This window comes from Schistocerca americana, chromosome X (assembly GCF_021461395.2).
Source record: "Schistocerca americana isolate TAMUIC-IGC-003095 chromosome X, iqSchAmer2.1, whole genome shotgun sequence".
NCBI lineage: Eukaryota > Metazoa > Arthropoda > Insecta > Orthoptera > Acrididae > Schistocerca > Schistocerca americana.
The window spans coordinates 38,416,067-38,434,835 of NC_060130.1; positions in this window are offsets into that span (position 1 = coordinate 38,416,067).

An 18,769-nucleotide genomic window follows, 5' to 3' on the forward strand; every position below is an offset into this window, starting at 1 on the left:
CATTCCTGTGACAGTAGTTATAGTTTCCGATGCCTCACTTCAGGTTTACTGTATCCCTCTGACCTTCTTATTGACGATGAAACACAGAAATTGCATCGGAAATAAATAGAAAAGGCACAATGCTGATTTAAGTACAAGAAGACTGAATCTTCTTACTGTCTATGTTTTGAACCATTCCTGTGACACTATTAAAAATTCCGATGCTTCACTTCAGGTTTACTGTATTCCTTGGGCCTTCTTATTGACGATGAAACACTGAAATTGCATCGGAATTAAATAGAAAAGGTACAATGCCGACCTAAGTACAAGAAGACTGACTATTCCTACTGTCTGTGTTTTGAACCATTCCTGTGACGCTAGTTATAGATTCCGATGCTTTACTTCATGTTTACTGTATCCGTTGGACCTTCTTATTGACGATGAAACACAGAAATTGCATCAGAATTAAATACAAAATGCACAATGCCGACATAAGTACAAGAAGACTGACTCTTCCTACTGTCTATGTTTTGAACGATTCCAGTTACAATAGTTATAGATTCCGATGCTTCACTTCAGGTTTACTGTTTCCGTTGGACTTTCTTATTGGCGACGAAATACAGAAATTGCATTGGAATTAAATAGAAAAGGCACATTGCCGACTTAAGTACAAGAGGACTGACGCTTCTTACTGTCTATGTTTTGAACCATTCCTGTGACACTAGTTATAGATTCCGATGCTGCACTTCTGGTTTACTGTACCCCTTGGACCTTCTCATTGATGATGAAACACAGAAAATTCATCGGAATTAAATACGAAAGGCACAATGCCGACTTAAGTACAAAAAGACTGACTCTTCTTACTGACTATGTTTGGAACCATTCCTGTGACACTAGTTATAGATTCCGATGCCTCACTTCAGGTTTACTGTATCCCTGTTACCTTCTTATTGACGATGAAACACAGATATTGCTATCGGAATTAAATAGAAAAGGCATAATGCCGACTTAAGTACAAGAAGACGGACTCTTCTTACTGACCATGTTTTGAACCATTCCTGTGACACTTGTTATAGATTACGATGATTCACTTCAGGTTTACTGTATCCCTTGGACCTTCTTATTGACGATGAAACACAGAAATTGCATCGGAATTAAATAGAAATGGCACAATGCCGACTTAAGTACAAGAAGACTGATTCTTCTTTCTGTCTATGTTTTGAACCATTCCTGTGACGCTAGTTACAGATTCCGATGCTTCACTTCAGGGTTACTGTATCCCTCTGACATTCTTATTGACGATGAAACACTGAAATTGCATCGGAATTAAATAGAAAAGGTACAATGCCGACATAAGTACAAGAAGACTGACTCTTCCTACTGTCTATGTTTTGAACCATTCCTGTGACACTAGTTATAGATTCCGATGCTTCACTTCATGTTTACTGTATCCATTGGACCTTCTTATTGGCGATGAAACACAGAAATTGCATCGGAATTAAATACAAAAGGCACAATGCCGACTTAAGTACGAGAAGACTGACTCTTCCTACTGTCTATGTTCTGAACGATTCCTGTGACATTAGTTATAGATTCCGATGCTTCACTTCAGGTTTACTGTATCCCTTGGACCTTCTTATTAACGATGAAACACAGATATTGCATCGGAATTAAATACAAAAGGCACAATGCCGACTTAAGTACAAGAAGATTGACTCTTCTTACTGACTGCTTTGAACCATTCCAGTGACACTAGTAATAGATTCCGATGCTTCACTTCAGGTTTACTGTATCCCTCAGACCTTCTTATTGACGATGAAACCCAGAAATTGCATCGGAATTAAATAGAAAAGGCACAATGCCGACTTAAGTACAAGAAGACTGACTCTTCTTACTGTCTACGTTTTGAACCATTCCTGTGACACTAGTTATAGATTCCGATGCTTCACTTCAGGTTTACTGTATCCCTTGGGCATTCTTATTGACGATGAAACACAGAAATTGCATCGGAATTAGAAAGAAAAGGCACATTGCCGACTTAAGTACAAGCAGACTGATTCTTCTTTCTGTCTATGTTTTGAACCATTCCTGTGACGTTAGTCACAGATTCCGATGCCTCACTTCAGGGCTACTGTATCCCTCTGACGTTCTTTTTGACGATGAAACACTGAAATTGCATCGGAATTAAATAGAAAGGGTACAATGCTGACTTAAGTGCAGGAAGACTGACTCATCCTGCTGTCTATGTTTTGAACCATTCCTGTCACACTAGTTATGGATTCCGATGCTTCACTTCAGGTTTACTGTATCCCTTGGACGTTCTTATTGACGATGAAACACAGAAATTGCAACGGAATTAAACAGAAAAGGCACAATGCCGACTTAAGTACAAGAACACTGACTCCTCTTACTGACTATGCTTTGAACCATTCCTGTGACACTAGTTACAGATTCCCATGCTTCACTTCCGGTTTACTGTATCCCTTGGACCTTCTTATTGACGACTAAACACAGATATTGCATCGGCATTAAATACAATAGGCACAATGCCGACTTAAGTACAAAAAGACTGACTCTTCCTACTGTCTATGTTTTGAACCATTCCTGTGACACTAGTTACAGATTCCGATGCTTCACTTCAGGTTTACTGTATAATTCTGACCTTCTTATTGACCATGAAACACAAAAATTGCATCGGAATTAAATAGAAAAGGCACAATGCCGACTTAAGTACAAGAAGACTGACTCTTCTTACTGACTATATTTGGATCCGTTCCTGTGACAGTAGTTATAGTTTCCGATGCCTCACTTCAGGTTTACTGTATCCCTCTGACCTTCTTATTGACGATGAAACACAGATATTGCATCGGAATTAAATAGAAAAGGCACAATGCCGACTTAAGTACAAGAAGACCGACTCTTCTTACTGACTATGATTTGAACCATTCCTGTGACACTAGTTACAGATTCAGATGCTTCACTTCAGGTTTACTGTATCCCTCTGACCTTCTTATTGACGATGAAACACAGAAATTGCATCGGAATTAAATAGAAAAGGCACAATGCTGATTTAAGTACAAGAAGACTGACTCTTCTTACTGTCTATGTTTTGAACCATTCCTTTGACACTAGTTATAAATTCCGATGCTTCACTTCAGGTTTACTGTATCCCTTGGACCTTCTTAATGACGATGAAACACTGAAATTGCATCGGAATTAAATAGAAAAGGTACAATGCCGACTTAAGTACAGGAAGACTGACTCTTCCTACTGTCTATGTTTTGAACCATTCCTGTGACGCTAGTTATAGATTTCGATGCTTTACTTCATGTTTACTGTATCCGTTGGACCTTCGTATTGACGATGAAACACAGAAATTGCATCAGAATTTAATACAAAAGGCACAGTGCCGACGTAAGTACAAGAAGACTGACTCTTCCTACTGTCTATGTTTTGAACGATTCCAGTGACAATAGTTATAGATTCCGATGCTTCACTTCATGTTTACTGTATCCCTTGGACCTTCTTATTGGCGATGAAACACAGAAATTGCATCGGAATTAAATAGAAAAGGCATAATGCCGACATAAGTACAAGAAGACTGACTCTTCTTACTGACTATGTTTTGAACCATTCCTGTGACACTAGTTACAGATAACGATGATTCACTTCATGTTTACTGTATCCCTTGGACTTTCTTATTGACGATGAAACACAGAAATTGCATCGGAATTAAATAGAAATGGCACAATGCCGACTTAAGTACAAGAAGACTGATTCTTCTTTCTGTCTATGTTTTGAACCATTCCTGTGACGCTAGTTACAGATTCCGATGTTTCACTTCAGGGTTACTGTATCCCTCTGACATTCTTATTGACGATGAAACACTGAAATTGCATCGGAATTAAATACAAAAGGTACAATGCCGACATAAGTACAAGAAGACTGACCCTTCCTACTGTCTATGTTTTGAACCATTCCTGTGACACTAGTTATAGATTCCGATGCTTCACTTCATGTTTACTGTATCCCTTGGACCTTCTTATTTTCGATGAAACACAGAAATTGCATCGGAATTAAATACAAAAGGCTCAATGCCGACTTAAGTACAAGAAGACTGACTCTTCCTACTGTCTATGTTCTGAACGATTCCTGTGACATTAGTTATAGATTCCGATGCTTCACTTCAGGTTTACTGTATCCCTTGGACCTTCTTATTGACGATGAAACACAGATATTGCATCGGAATTAAATACAAAAGGCACAATGCCGACTTAAGTACAAGAAGATTGACTCTTCTTACTGACTGCTTTGAACCATTCCAGTGACACTAGTAATAGATTCCGATGCTTCACTTCAGGTTTACTGTATCCCTCTGACCTTCTTATTGACGATGAAACACAGAAATTGCATCTGAATTAAATAGAAAAGGCACAATGCTGACATAAGTACAAGAAGACTGACTCTTCTTACTGACTATGTTTCGAACCATTCCTGTGACACTAGTTATAGATTCCGATGATTCACTTCAGGTTTACTGTATCCCTCAGACCTTCTTATTGACGATGAAACACAGATATTGCATCGGAATTATATAGAAAAGGCACAATGCCGACTTAAGTACAAGAAGACTGACTCTTCTTACTGTCTACGTTTTGAACCATTCCTGTGACACTAGTTATAGATTCCGATGCTTCACTTCAGGTTTACTGTATCCCTTGGGCATTCTTATTGACGATGAAACACAGAAATTGCATCGGAATTAAATAGAAAAGGCACATTGCCGACTTAAGTACAAGCAGACTGATTCTTCTTTCTGTCTATGTTTTGAACCATTCCTGTGACGTTAGTCACAGATTCCGATGCCTCACTTCAGGGCTACTGTATCCCTCTGACATTCTTTTTGACGATGAAACACTGAAATTGCATCGGAATTAAATAGAAAAGGTACAATGCTGACTTAAGTACAGGAAGACTGACTCATCCGGCTGTCTATGTTTTGAACCATTCCTGTGACACTAGTTATAGATTCCGATGCTTCACTTCAGGTTTACTGTATCCCTTGGACGTTCTTATTGACGATGAAACACAGAAATTGCAACGGAATTAAACAGAAAAGGCACAATGCCGACCTAAGTACAAGAACACTGACTCCTCTTACTGACTATGCTTTGAACCATTCCTGTGACGCTAGTTACAGATTCCGATGCTTCACTTCAGGTTTACTGTATCCCTTGGACCTTCTCATTGACGACTAAACACAGATATTGCATCGGAATTAAATACAATAGGCACAATGCCGACTTAAGTACAAAAAGACTGACTCTTCCTACTGTCTATGTTTTAAACCATTACTGTGACACTAGTTACAGATTCCGATGCTTCACTTCAGGTTTACTGTATCCTTCTGACCTTCTTTTTGACGATGAAACACAGAAATTGCATCGGAATTCCATACAAAAGGCACAATGCCGACTTAAGTACAAGAAGACTGACTCTTCCTACTGTCTATGTTTTGAACGATTCCTGTGACATTAGTTATAGATACCGATGCTTCACTTCAGGTTTACTGTATCCTTTGGACCTTCTTATTGGCGACGAAGTACAGAAATTGCATCGGAATTAAATACAAATTGCACAATGCCGACTTATGTACTAGAAGACCCACTCTTCTTACTGCCTGTTTTGAACCATTCCTGTGACACTAGTTATAGATTCCGATGCTTCACTTCTGGTTTATTGTATCCTTTGGACCTTCATATTGGCGACGAAATACAGAAATTGCATTGGAATTAAATACAAAAGGCACATTGCCGACTTAAGTACAAGAAGACTGACTCTTCTTACCGTCTATTATTTGAACCATTCGTTTGACACTAGTTATAGATTCCGATGCTTTACTTCAGGTTTACTGTATCCCTTGGACCTTCTTATTGACGATGAATATCAGAAAATGCATCGGAATTAAATACAAGAGGCACAATGCCGACTTAAGTACAATAAGACTGACTCTTCCTACTGTCTATGATTTGAACGATTCCTGTGGCATTAGTTACAGATTCCGATGCTTCACTTCAGGTTTACTGTATCCTTTGGACCTTCTTATTGGCGACGAAATACAGAAATTGCATTGGAATTAGATAGAAAAGGCACATTGCCGACTTAAGTACAAGAGGTCTGACTCTTCTTACTGTCTATGTTTTGAACCATTCCTGTGACACTAGTTATAGATTCCGATGCTTCACTTCAGGTTTACTGTATCCCATGCACCTTCTTATTGACGATGAAAAACAGATATTGCATTGGAATTAAATACAAAAGGCACAATGCCCACTTAAGTACAAGAAGACTGACCCATCTTACTGTCTATGTTTTGAACCATTCCTGTGACTCTAGTTATAGATTCCGATGCTACCTTCACCTTTACAGTATCGCTCTGACCTTCTTATTGACCATGAAACACAGAAATTGCATCGGAATTAAATAGAAAAGGCACAACGCCGACTTAAGTACAAGAAGACTGACTCTTCTTACTGACTATATTTGGATCCATTCCTGTGACAGTAGTTATAGTTTCCGATGCCTCACTTCAGGTTTACTGTATCCCTCTGACCTTCTTATTGACGATGAAACACAGATATTGCATCGGAATTAAATAGAAAAGGCACTATGCCGACTTAAGTACAAGAAGACTGACTCTTCGTACTCACTATGTTTTGAAAAATTCCTTTGACACTAGTTATAGATTACAATGATTCACTTCAGGTTTACTGTATCCCTTGGACCTTCTTATTGACGATGAAACACAGAATTTGCATCGGAATTAAATAGAAAAGGCACAATGCCGACTGAAGTACAAGAAGACTGACTCTTCTTACTGACTATGTTTGGAACCATTCCTGTGACACTAGTTATAGATTCCGATGCTTCACTTCAGGTTTACTGTATCCCTTGGACCTTCTTATTGACGATGAAACACAGAAATTGCATCGGAATTAAATAGAAAAGGCACAATGTCGACTTAAGTACAAGAAGACCGACTCATCTTTCTGTCTATGTTTGAACCATTCCTGTGACGCTAGTTACAGATTCCGATGCTTCACATCAGGGTTACTGTATCCCTCTGACATTCTTATTGACGATGAAACACTGAAATTGCATCGGAATTAAATAGAAAAGGTACAATGCTGACATAAGTACAAGAAGACTGACTCTTCTTACTGACTATGTTTGGAACCATTCCTGTGACACTAGTTATAGATTCCGATGCCTCACTGAAGGTTTACTGTATCCCTCCTACCTTCTTATTGACGATGAAACACATATATTGCATCGGAATTGAATAGAAAAGGCATAATGCCGACTTAAGTACAAGAAGACTGACTCTTCTTACTGACTATGTTTTGAACCATTCCTGTGACACTAGTTATAGATTACGATGATTCACTTCAGGTTTACTGTATCCCTTGGACCTTCTTATTGACGATGAAACACAGAAATTGCATCGGGATTAAATAGAAATGGCACTATGCCGACTTAAGTGCAAGAAGACTGATTATTCTTTCTGTCTATGTTTTGAACAATTCCTGTGACGCTAGTTACAGATTCCGATGCTTCACTTAAGGGTTACTGTATCCCTCTGACATTCTTATTGACGATGAAACACTGAAATTGCATCGGAATTAAATAGAAAAGGTACAATGCCGATTTACGTACAAGAAGACTGACTCTTCCTACTGTCTATGTTTTGAACCATTCCTGTGACACTAGTTATAGATTCCGATGCTTCACTTCATGTTTACTGTATCCCATGGACCTTCTTATTGGCGATGAAACACAGAAATTGCATCGGAATTAAATACAAAAGGCACAATGCCGACTTAAGTACAAGAAGACTGACTCTTCCTACTGTCTATGTTCTGAACGATTCCTGTGACATTAGTTATAGATTCCGATGCTTCACTTCAGGTTTACTGTATCCCTAGGACCTTCTTATTGACGATGAAACACAGATATTGCATCGGAATTAAATACAAAAGGCACAATGCCGACTTAAGTACAAGAAGATTGACTCTTCTTACTGACTATGTTTGAACCATTCCAGTGACACTAGTAATAGATTCCGATGCTTCACTTCAGGTTTACTGTATCCCTCTGACCTTCTTATTGGCGATGAAACACAGAAATTGCATCTGAATTGAATAGAAAAGGCACAATGCTGACATAAGTACAAGAAGACTGACTCTTCTTACTGACTATGTTTTGAACCATTCCTGTGACACTAGTTATAGATTACGATGATTCACTTCAGGTTTACTGTATCCCTTGGACCTTCTTATTGACGATGAAACACAGAAATTGCATTGGAATTAAATAGAAATGGCACAATGCCGACTTAAGTACAAGAAGACTGATTCTTCTTTCTGTCTATGTTTTGAACCATTCCTGTGACGCTAGTTACAGATTCCGATGCTTCACTTCAGGGTTACTGTATCCCTCTGACATTCTTATTGACGATGAAACACTGAAATTGCATCGGAATTAAATAGAAAAGGTACAATACCGACATAAGTACAAGAAGACTGACTCTTCCTACTGTCTATGTTTTGAACCATTCCTGTGCCACTAGTTATAGATTCCGATGCTTCACTTCATGTTTACTGTATCCATTGGACCTTCTTATTGGCGATGAAACACAGAAATTGCATCGGAATTAAATACAAAAGGCACAATGCCGACTTAAGTACAAGAAGACTGACTCTTCCTACTGTCTATGTTCTGAACGATTCCTGTGACATTAGTTATAGATTCCGATGCTTCACTTCAGGTTTACTGTATCCCTTGGACCTTCTTATTAACGATGAAACACAGATATTGCATCGGAATTAAATACAAAAGGCACAATGCCGACTTAAGTACAAGAAGATTGACTCTTCCTACTGACTGCTTTGAACCATTCCAGTGACACTAGTAATAGATTCCGATGCTTCACTTCAGGTTTACTGTATCCCTCAGACCTTCTTATTGACGATGAAACCCAGAAATTGCATCGGAATTAAATAGAAAAGGCACTATGCCGACTTAAGTACAAGAAGACTGACTCTTCTTACTGTCTACGTTTTGAACCATTCCTGTGACACTAGTTATAGATTCCGATGCTTCACTTCAGGTTTACTGTATCCCTTGGGCATTCTTATTGACAATGAAACACAGAAATTGCATCGGAATTAGAAAGAAAAGGCACATTGCCGACTTAAGTACAAGCAGACTGATTCTTCTTTCTGTCTATGTTTTGAACCATTCCTGTGACGTTAGTCACAGATTCCGACGCCTCACTTCAGGGCTACTGTATCCCTCTGACATTCTTTTTGACGATGAAACACTGAAATTGCATCGGAATTAAATAGAAAAGGTACAATGCTGACTTAAGTACAGGAAGACTGACGCATCCTGCTGTCTATGTTTTGAACCATGCCTGTGACACTAGTTATAGATTCCGATGCTTCACTTCAGGTTTACTGTATCCCTTGGACGTTCTTATTGACGATGAAACACAGAAATTGCAACGGAATTAAACAGAAAAGGCACAATGCCGACTTAAGTACAAGAACACTGACTCCTCTTACTCACTATGCTTTGAACCATTCCTGTGACACTAGTTACAGATTCCGATGCTTCACTTCCGGTTTACTGTATCCCTTGGACCTTCTTATTGACGACTTAACACAGATATTGCATCGGCATTAAATACAATAGGCACAATGCCGACTTAAGTACAAAAAGACTGACTCTTCCTACTGTCTATGTTTGAACCATTCCTGTGACACTAGTTACAGATTCCGATGCTTCACTTCAGGTTTACTGTATCCTTCTGACCTTCCTTTTGACGATGAAACACAGAAATTGCATCGGAATTCCATACAAAAGGCACAATGCCGACTTAAGTACAAGAAGACTGACTCTTCCTACTGTCTATGTTTTGAACGATTCCTGTGACATTAGTTATAGATACTGATGCTTCACTTCAGGTTTACTGTATCCTTTGGACCTTCGTATTGGCGACGAAGTACAGAAATTGCATCGGAATTAAGTACAAATTGCACAATGCCGACTTATGTACATGAAGACTGACTCTTCTTACTGCCTGTTTTGAACCATTCCTGTGACGCTAGTTATAGATTCCGATGCTTCACTTCTGGTTTACTGTATCCTTTGGACCTTCTCATTGGCGACGATATACAGAAATTGCATTGGAATTAAATACAAAAGGCACATTGCCGACTTAAGTACAAGAAGACTGACTCTTCTTACCGTCTATTATTTGAACCATTCGTTTTACACTAGTTATAGATTCCGATGCTTTACTTCAGGTTTACTGTATCCCTTGGACCTTCTTATTGACGATGAATAACAGAAAATGCATCGGAATTAAATACAAGAGGCACAATGCCGACTTAAGTACAAGAAGACTGACTCTTCCTACTGTATATGTTTTGAACGATTCCTGTGGCATTAGTTACAGATTCCGATGCTTCACTTCAGGTTTACTGTATCCTTCGGACCTTCTTATTGGCGACGAAATACAGAAATTGCATTGGAATTAGATAGAAAAGGCACATTGCCGACTTAAGTACAAGAGGTCTGACTCTTCTTACTGTCTACGTTTTGAACCATTCCTGTGACACTAGTTATAGATTCCGATGCTTCACTTCAGGTTTACTGTATCCCTTGCACCTTCTTATTGACGATGAAACACAGATATTGCATTGGAATTAAATACAAAAGGCACAATGCCCACTTAAGTACAAGAAGACTGACCCATCTTACTGTCTATGTTTTGAACCATTCCTGTGACTCTAGTTATAGATTCCGATGCTACACTTCAGGTTTACAGTATCCCTCTGACCTTCTTATTGACCACGAAACACAAAAATTGCATCGGAATTAAATAGAAAAGGCACAATGCCGACTTAAGTACAAGAAGACTGACTCTTCTTACTGACTATATTTGGATCCATTCCTGTGACAGTAGTTATAGTTTCCGATGCCTCACTTCAGGTTTACTGTATCCCTCTGACCTTCTTATTGACGATGAAACACAGATATTGCATCGGAATTAAATAGAAAAGGCACAATGCCGACTTAAGTACAAGAAGACCGACTCTTCTTACTGACTATGATTTGAACCATTCCTGTGACACTAGTTATAGATTCAGATGCTTCACTTCAGGTTTACTGTATCCCTCTGACCTTCTTATTGACGATGAAACACCGAAATTGCATCGGAATTAAATAGAAAAGGCACAATGCCGATTTAAGTACAAGAAGACTGACTCTTCTTACTGTCTATGTTTTGAACCATTCCTCTGACACTAGTTATAAATTCCGATGCTTCACTTCAGGTTTACTGTATCCCTTGGACCTTCTTAATGACGATGAAACACTGAAATTGCATCGGAATTAAATAGAAAAGGTACAATGCCGACTTAAGTACAAGAAGACTGACTCTTCCTACTGTCTATGTTTTGAACCATTCCTGTGACGCTAGTTATAGATTTCGATGCTTTACTTCATGTTTACTGTATCCGTTGGACCTTCTTATTGACGATGAAACACAGAAATTGCATCAGAATTTAATACAAAAGGCACAATGCCGACATAAGTACAAGAAGACTGACTCTTCCTACTGTCTATGTTTTGAACGATTCCAGTGACAATAGTTATAGATTCCGATGCTTCACTTCATGTTTACTGTATCCCTTGGACCTTCTTATTAGCGATGAAACACAGAAATTGCATCGGAATTAAATAGAAAAGGCATAATGCCGACATAAGTACAAGAAGACTGACTCTTCTTACTGACTATGTTTTGAACCATTCCTGTGACACTAGTTACAGATAACGATGATTCTTTTCATGTTTACTGTATCCCTTGGACTTTCTTATTGACGATGAAACACAGAAATTGCATCGGAATTAAATAGAAATGGCACAATGCCGACTTAAGTACAAGAAGACTGATTCTTCTTTCTGTCTATGTTTTGAACCATTCCTGTGACGCTAGTTACAGATTCCGATGTTTCACTTCAGGGTTACTGTATCCCTCTGACATTCTTATTGACGATGAAACACTGAAATTGCATCGGAATTAAATAGAAAAGGTACAATGCCGACATAAGTACAAGAAGACTGACTCTTCCTACTGTGTATGTTTTGAACCATTCCTGTGACACTAGTTATAGATTCCGATGCTTCACTTCATGTTTACTGTATCCCTTGGACCTTCTTATTGGCGATGAAACACAGAAATTGCATCGGAATTAAATACAAAAGGCACAATGCCGACTTAAGTACAAGAAGACTGACTCTTCCTACTGTCTATGTTCTGAACGATTCCTGTGACATTAGTTATAGATTCCGATGCTTCACTTCAGGTTTACTGTATCCCTTGGACCTTCTTATTGACGATGAAACACAGATATTGCATCGGAATTAAATAGAAAAGGCACAATGCCGACTTAAGTACAAGAAGACTGACTCTTCTTACTGTCTACGTTTTGAACCATTCCTGTGACACTAGTTATAGATTCCGATGCTTCACTTCAGGTTTACTGTATCCCTTGGGCATTCTTATTGACGATGAAACACAGAAATTGCATCGGAATTAAATAGAAAAGGCACATTGCCGACTTAAGTACAAGCAGACTGATTCTTCTTTCTGTCTATGTTTTGAACCATTCCTGTGACGTTAGTCACAGATTCCGATGCCTCACTTCAGGGCTACTGTATCCCTCTGACATTCTTTTTGACGATGAAACACTGAAATTGCATCGGAATTAAATAGAAAAGGTACAATGCTGACTTAAGTACAGGAAGACTGACTCATCCGGCTGTCTATGTTTTGAACCATTCCTGTGACACTAGTTATAGATTCCGATGCTTCACTTCAGGTTTACTGTATCCCTTGGACGTTCTTATTGACGATGAAACACAGAAATTGCAACGGAATTAAACAGAAAAGGCACAATGCCGACCTAAGTACAAGAACACTGACTCCTCTTACTGACTATGCTTTGAACCATTCCTGTGACGCTAGTTACAGATTCCGATGCTTCACTTCAGGTTTACTGTATCCCTTGGACCTTCTCATTGACGACTAAACACAGATATTGCATCGGAATTAAATACAATAGGCACAATTCCGACTTAAGTACAAAAAGACTGACTCTTCCTACTGTCTATGTTTTAAACCATTCCTGTGACACTAGTTACAGATTCCGATGCTTCACTTCTGGTTTACTGTATCCTTCTGACCTTCTTTTTGACGATGAAACACAGAAATTGCATCGGAATTCCATACAAAAGGCACAATGCCGACTTAAGTACAAGAAGACTGACTCTTCCTACTGTCTATGTTTTGAACGATTCCTGTGACATTAGTTATAGATACCGATGCTTCACTTCAGGTTTACTGTATCCTTTGGACCTTCTTATTGGCGACGAAGTACAGAAATTGCATCGGAATTAAATACCAATTTCACAATGCCGACGTATGTACAAGAAGACTCACTCTTCTTACTGCCTGTTTTGAACCATTCCTGTGACACTAGTTATAGATTCCGATGCTTCACTTCTGGTTTATTGTATCCTTTGGACTTTCTTATTGGCGACGAAATACAGAAATGGCATTGGAATTCAATACAAAAGGCACATTGCCGACTTAAGTACAAGAAGACTGACTCTTCTTACCGTCTATTATTTGAACCATTCGTTTGACACTAGTTATAGATTCCGATGCTTTACTTCAGGTTTACTGTATCCCTTGGACCTTCTTATCGACGATGAATAACAGAAAATGCATCGGAATTAAATACAAGAGGCACAATGCCGACTTAAGTACAAGAAGACTTACTCTTCCTACTGTCTATGATTTGAACGATTCCTGTGGCATTAGTTACAGATTCCGATGCTTCACTTCAGGTTTACTGTATCCTTTGGACCTTCTTATTGGCGACGAAATACAGAAATTGCATTGGAATTAGATAGAAAAGGCACATTGCCGACTTAAGTACAAGAGGTCTGACTCTTCTTACTGTCTATGTTTTGAACCATTCCTGTGACACTAGTTATAGATTCCGATGCTTCACTTCAGGTTTACTGTATCCCATGCACCTTCTTATTGACGATGAAACACAGATATTGCATTGGAATTAAATACAAAAGGCACAATGCCCACTTAAGTACAAGAAGGCTGACCCATCTTACTGTCTATGTTTTGAACCATTCCTGTGACTCTAGTTAGAGATTCCGATGCTACACTTCACCTTTACAGTATCCCTCTGACCTTCTTATTGACCATGAAACACAGAAATTGCATCGGAATTAATTAGAAAAGGCACAACGCCGACTTAAGTACAAGAGGACTGACTCTTCTTACTGACTATATTTGGATCCATTCCTGTGACAGTAGTTATAGTTTCCGATGCCTCACTTCAGGTTTACTGTATCCCTCTGACCTTCTTATTGACGATGAAACACAGATATTGCATCGGAATTAAATAGAAAAGGCACAATGCCGACTTAAGTACAAGAAGACTGACTCTTCGTACTCACTATGTTTTGAAAAATTCCTGTGACACTAGTTATAGATTACAATGATTCACTTCAGGTTTACTGTATCCCTTGGACCTTCTTATTGACGATGAAACACAGAATTTGCATCGGAATTAAATAGAAAAGGCACAATGCCGACTGAAGTACAAGAAGACTGACTCTTCTTACTGACTATGTTTGGAACCATTCCTGTGACACTAGTTATAGATTCCGATGCTTCACTTCAGGTTTACTGTATCCCTTGGACCTTCTTATTGACGATGAAACACAGAAATTGCATCGGAATTAAATAGAAAAGGCACAATGTCGACTTAAGTACAAGAAGACCGACTCATCTTTCTGTCTATGTTTGAACCATTCCTGTGACACTAGTTACAGATTCCGATGCTTCACATCAGGGTTACTGTATCCCTCTGACATTCTTATTGGCGATGAAACACTGAAGTTGCATCGGAATTAAATAGAAAAGGTACAATGCTGACATAAGTACAAGAAGACTGACTCTTCTTACTGACTATGTTTGGAACCATTCCTGTGACACTAGTTATAGATTCCGATGCCGCACTGAAGGTTTACTGTATCCCTCTTACCTTCTTATTGACGATGAAACACATATATTGCATCGGAATTAAATAGAAAAGGCATAATGCCGACTTAAGTACAAGAAGACTGACTCTTCTTACTGACTATGTTTTGAACCATTCCTGTGACACTAGTTATAGATTACGATGATTTACTTCAGGTTTACTGTATCCCTTGGACCTTCTTATTGACGATGAAACACAGAAATTGCATCGGGATTAAATAGAAATGGCTCTATGCCGACTTAAGTGCAAGAAGACTGATTATTCTTTCTGTCTATGTTTTGAACAATTCCTGTGACGCTAGTTACAGATTCCGATGCTTCACTTAAGGGTTACTGTATCCCTCTGACATTCTTATTGACGATGAAACACTGAAATTGCATCGGAATTAAATAGAAAAGGTACAATGCCGATTTAAGTACAAGAAGACTGACTCTTCCTACTGTCTATGTTTTGAACCATTCCTGTGACACTAGTTATAGATTCCGATGCTTCACTTCATGTTTACTGTATCCCTTGGACCTTCTTATTGGCGATGAAACACAGAAATTGCATCGGAATTAAATACAAAAGCCACAATGCCGACTTAAGTACAAGAAGTCTGACTCTTCCTACTGTCTATGTTCTGAACGATTCCTGTGACATTAGTTATAGATTCCGATGCTTCACTTCAGGTTTACTGTATCCCTTGGGCATTCTTATTGACGATGAAAGACAGAAATTGCATCGGAATTAAATAGAAAAGGCACATTGCCGACTTTAGTACAAGCAGACTGATTCTTCTTTCTGTCTATGTTTTGAACCATTCCTGTGACGTTAGTCACAGATTCCGATGCCTCACTTCAGGGTTACTGTATCCCTCTGACATTCTTTTTGACGATGAAACACTGAAATTGCATCGGAATTAAATAGAAAAGGTACAATGCTGACTTAAGTACAAGAAGACTGACTCATCCTGCTGTCTATGTTTTGAACCATTCCTGTGACACTAGTTATAGATTCCGATGCTTCAGTTCAGGTTTACTGTATCCCTTGGACGTTCTTATTGACGATGAAACACAGAAATTGCAACGGAATTAAACAGAAAAGGCACAATGCCGACTTAGGTACAAGAACAGTGACTCCTCTTACTGACTATGCTTTGAACCATTCCTGTGACGCTAGTTACAGATTCCGATACTTCACTTCAGGTTTACTGTATCCCTTGGACCTTCTTATTGACGACTAAACACAGATATTGCATCGGAATTAAATACAAAAGGCACAATGCCGACTTAAGTACAAAAAGACTGACTCTTCCTACTGTCTATGTTTTGAACCATTCCTGTGACACTAGTTACACTTTCCGAAGCTTCACTTCAGGTTTACTGTATCCCTGTGACCTTCGTTTTGACGATGAAGCACAGAAATTACTTCGGAATTAAATACAGAAGGCACAATGCCGACTTAGTTACAAGAAGACTGACTCTTCCAACTGTCTATGTTTTGAACGATTGCTGTGACATTTGTTATTGATTCCGATGCTTCACTTCAGGTTTACTGTATCCTTTGGACCTTCTTATTGACGATGAAACACAGAAAAAGCATCGGAATTAAATACAAAAAGCACTATGCCGACATAAGTACAAGAAGATTGACTCTTCTTACTGACTGTTTTGAACCAATCCTGTGACACTAGTTATAGATTCCGATGCTTCACTTCAGGATTACTCTATACCTAGGAACTTCTTATTGACGATGAAACACAGAAATTGCATCAGGATTAAATATAAAAGGCACAATGCCGACTTACGTACAAGAAGACTGACTCCTCCTACTGGCTATGTTTGAACGATTCTTGTGACATTAGTTATAGATTCAGATGCTTCACTACAGGTTTACTATATCCTTTGGATCTTCTTATTGGCGACGAAATACAGAAATTGCATTGGAATTAAATAGAATAGGCACATTGCCGACTTAAGTACAAGAAGATTGACTCTTCTTACTGCCTATGTTTTGAACAATTCCTGTGACTTTAGTTATAGATTACGATGCTTTACTTTAGGTTTACAGTATCCCTTGGACCTTCTTATTGACGAAGAACACAGAAATTGCATCGGAATTAAATAGAAAAGGCACAATGCCGAATTAAGTACAAGAAGACTGACTCTTCCTACTGTCAATGTTTTGAACCATTCCTGTGACACTAGTTATAGATTACGATGCTTCACTTCAGGTTCACTGTATCCCTCTGACCTTCTTTTTGACGATGAAACACAGATATTGCATCGGAATTAAATACTAAAGGCACAATGCCGACTTAAGTACAAGAAGTCTGACTCTTCTTCTTGACTATGCTTTGAACCATTCCTGTGACACTAGTTATAGATTCCGATGCTTCACTTCAGGTTTAATCTATCCCTAAGACTTTCTTATTGACGATGAAACACAGAAATTGCATCGGAATTAAATCCAAAAGCACAATGCCGACTTAAGTACAAGAAGACTGACCCCTCTTACTGTCTATGTTTAGAACCATTCCTGTGACACTAGTTATAGATTCCGATGCTTCACTTCAGGTTTACTGTATCCCTTGCACCTTCTTACTGACGATGAAACACAGAAAATGCATCGGAATTAAATACAAAAGGCACAATGCCGACTTAAGTAGAAGATGATTGACCCTTCTTACTGACTGTTTTGAACCATTCCTTGTGACACTAGTTATAGATTCCGATGATTCACTTCAGGTTTACTGTATCCCTCTGACCTTCTTATTGACGATGAAACACAGAAATTGGATCGGAATTAAATCCAAAAGCACAATGCCGACTTAAGTACAAGAAGACTGACCCTTCTTACTGTCTATGTTTAGAACCATTCCTGTGACACTAGTTATAGATTCCAATGCTTTACTTCAGGTTTACTGTATCCCTTGCACCTTCTTATTGACGATGAAACACAGATATTGCATCGGAATTAAATACAAAAGGAACAATGCCGACTTAAGTACAAGAAGACTGACCCTTCATACTGTCTATGTTTAGAACCACTCCTGTGACACTAGTTATAGATTCCGATTCTGCACTTCAGGTTTACTGTATACCTCTGACCTTCTTGTTGACGATGAAACAAAGATTTTGCATCGGAATTAAATAGAAAAGACACCATGCCGACTTAAGTACAAGAAGACTGACTCTTCTTACTGACTATGTTTTGTGCCATTCCTGTGACACTAGTTATAGATTCCGATGCTTCACTTCAGGTTTACTGTATCCCTTGGACCTTCTTATTGACGATGAATCACAGAGATTGCATCGGAATTAAATAGAAAAGGCACAATGCCGACTTAAGTACAAGAAGACTGGCTCTTCTTTCTGTCTATAATTTGAACCATTCCTGTGACGCTAGTTACAGATTCCGATGCTTCACTTCAGGGTTACTGTATCCCTTGGACCTTTTTATTGACGATGAAACACAGAAATTGCATCGGAATTAAATACAAAAGGCACAATACCGACTTAAGTACAAGAAGACTGACTCTTCCTACTGTCTATGTTTTGAACCATTCCTGTGACACTAGTTACAGATTCCGATGCTTCACTTCAGGA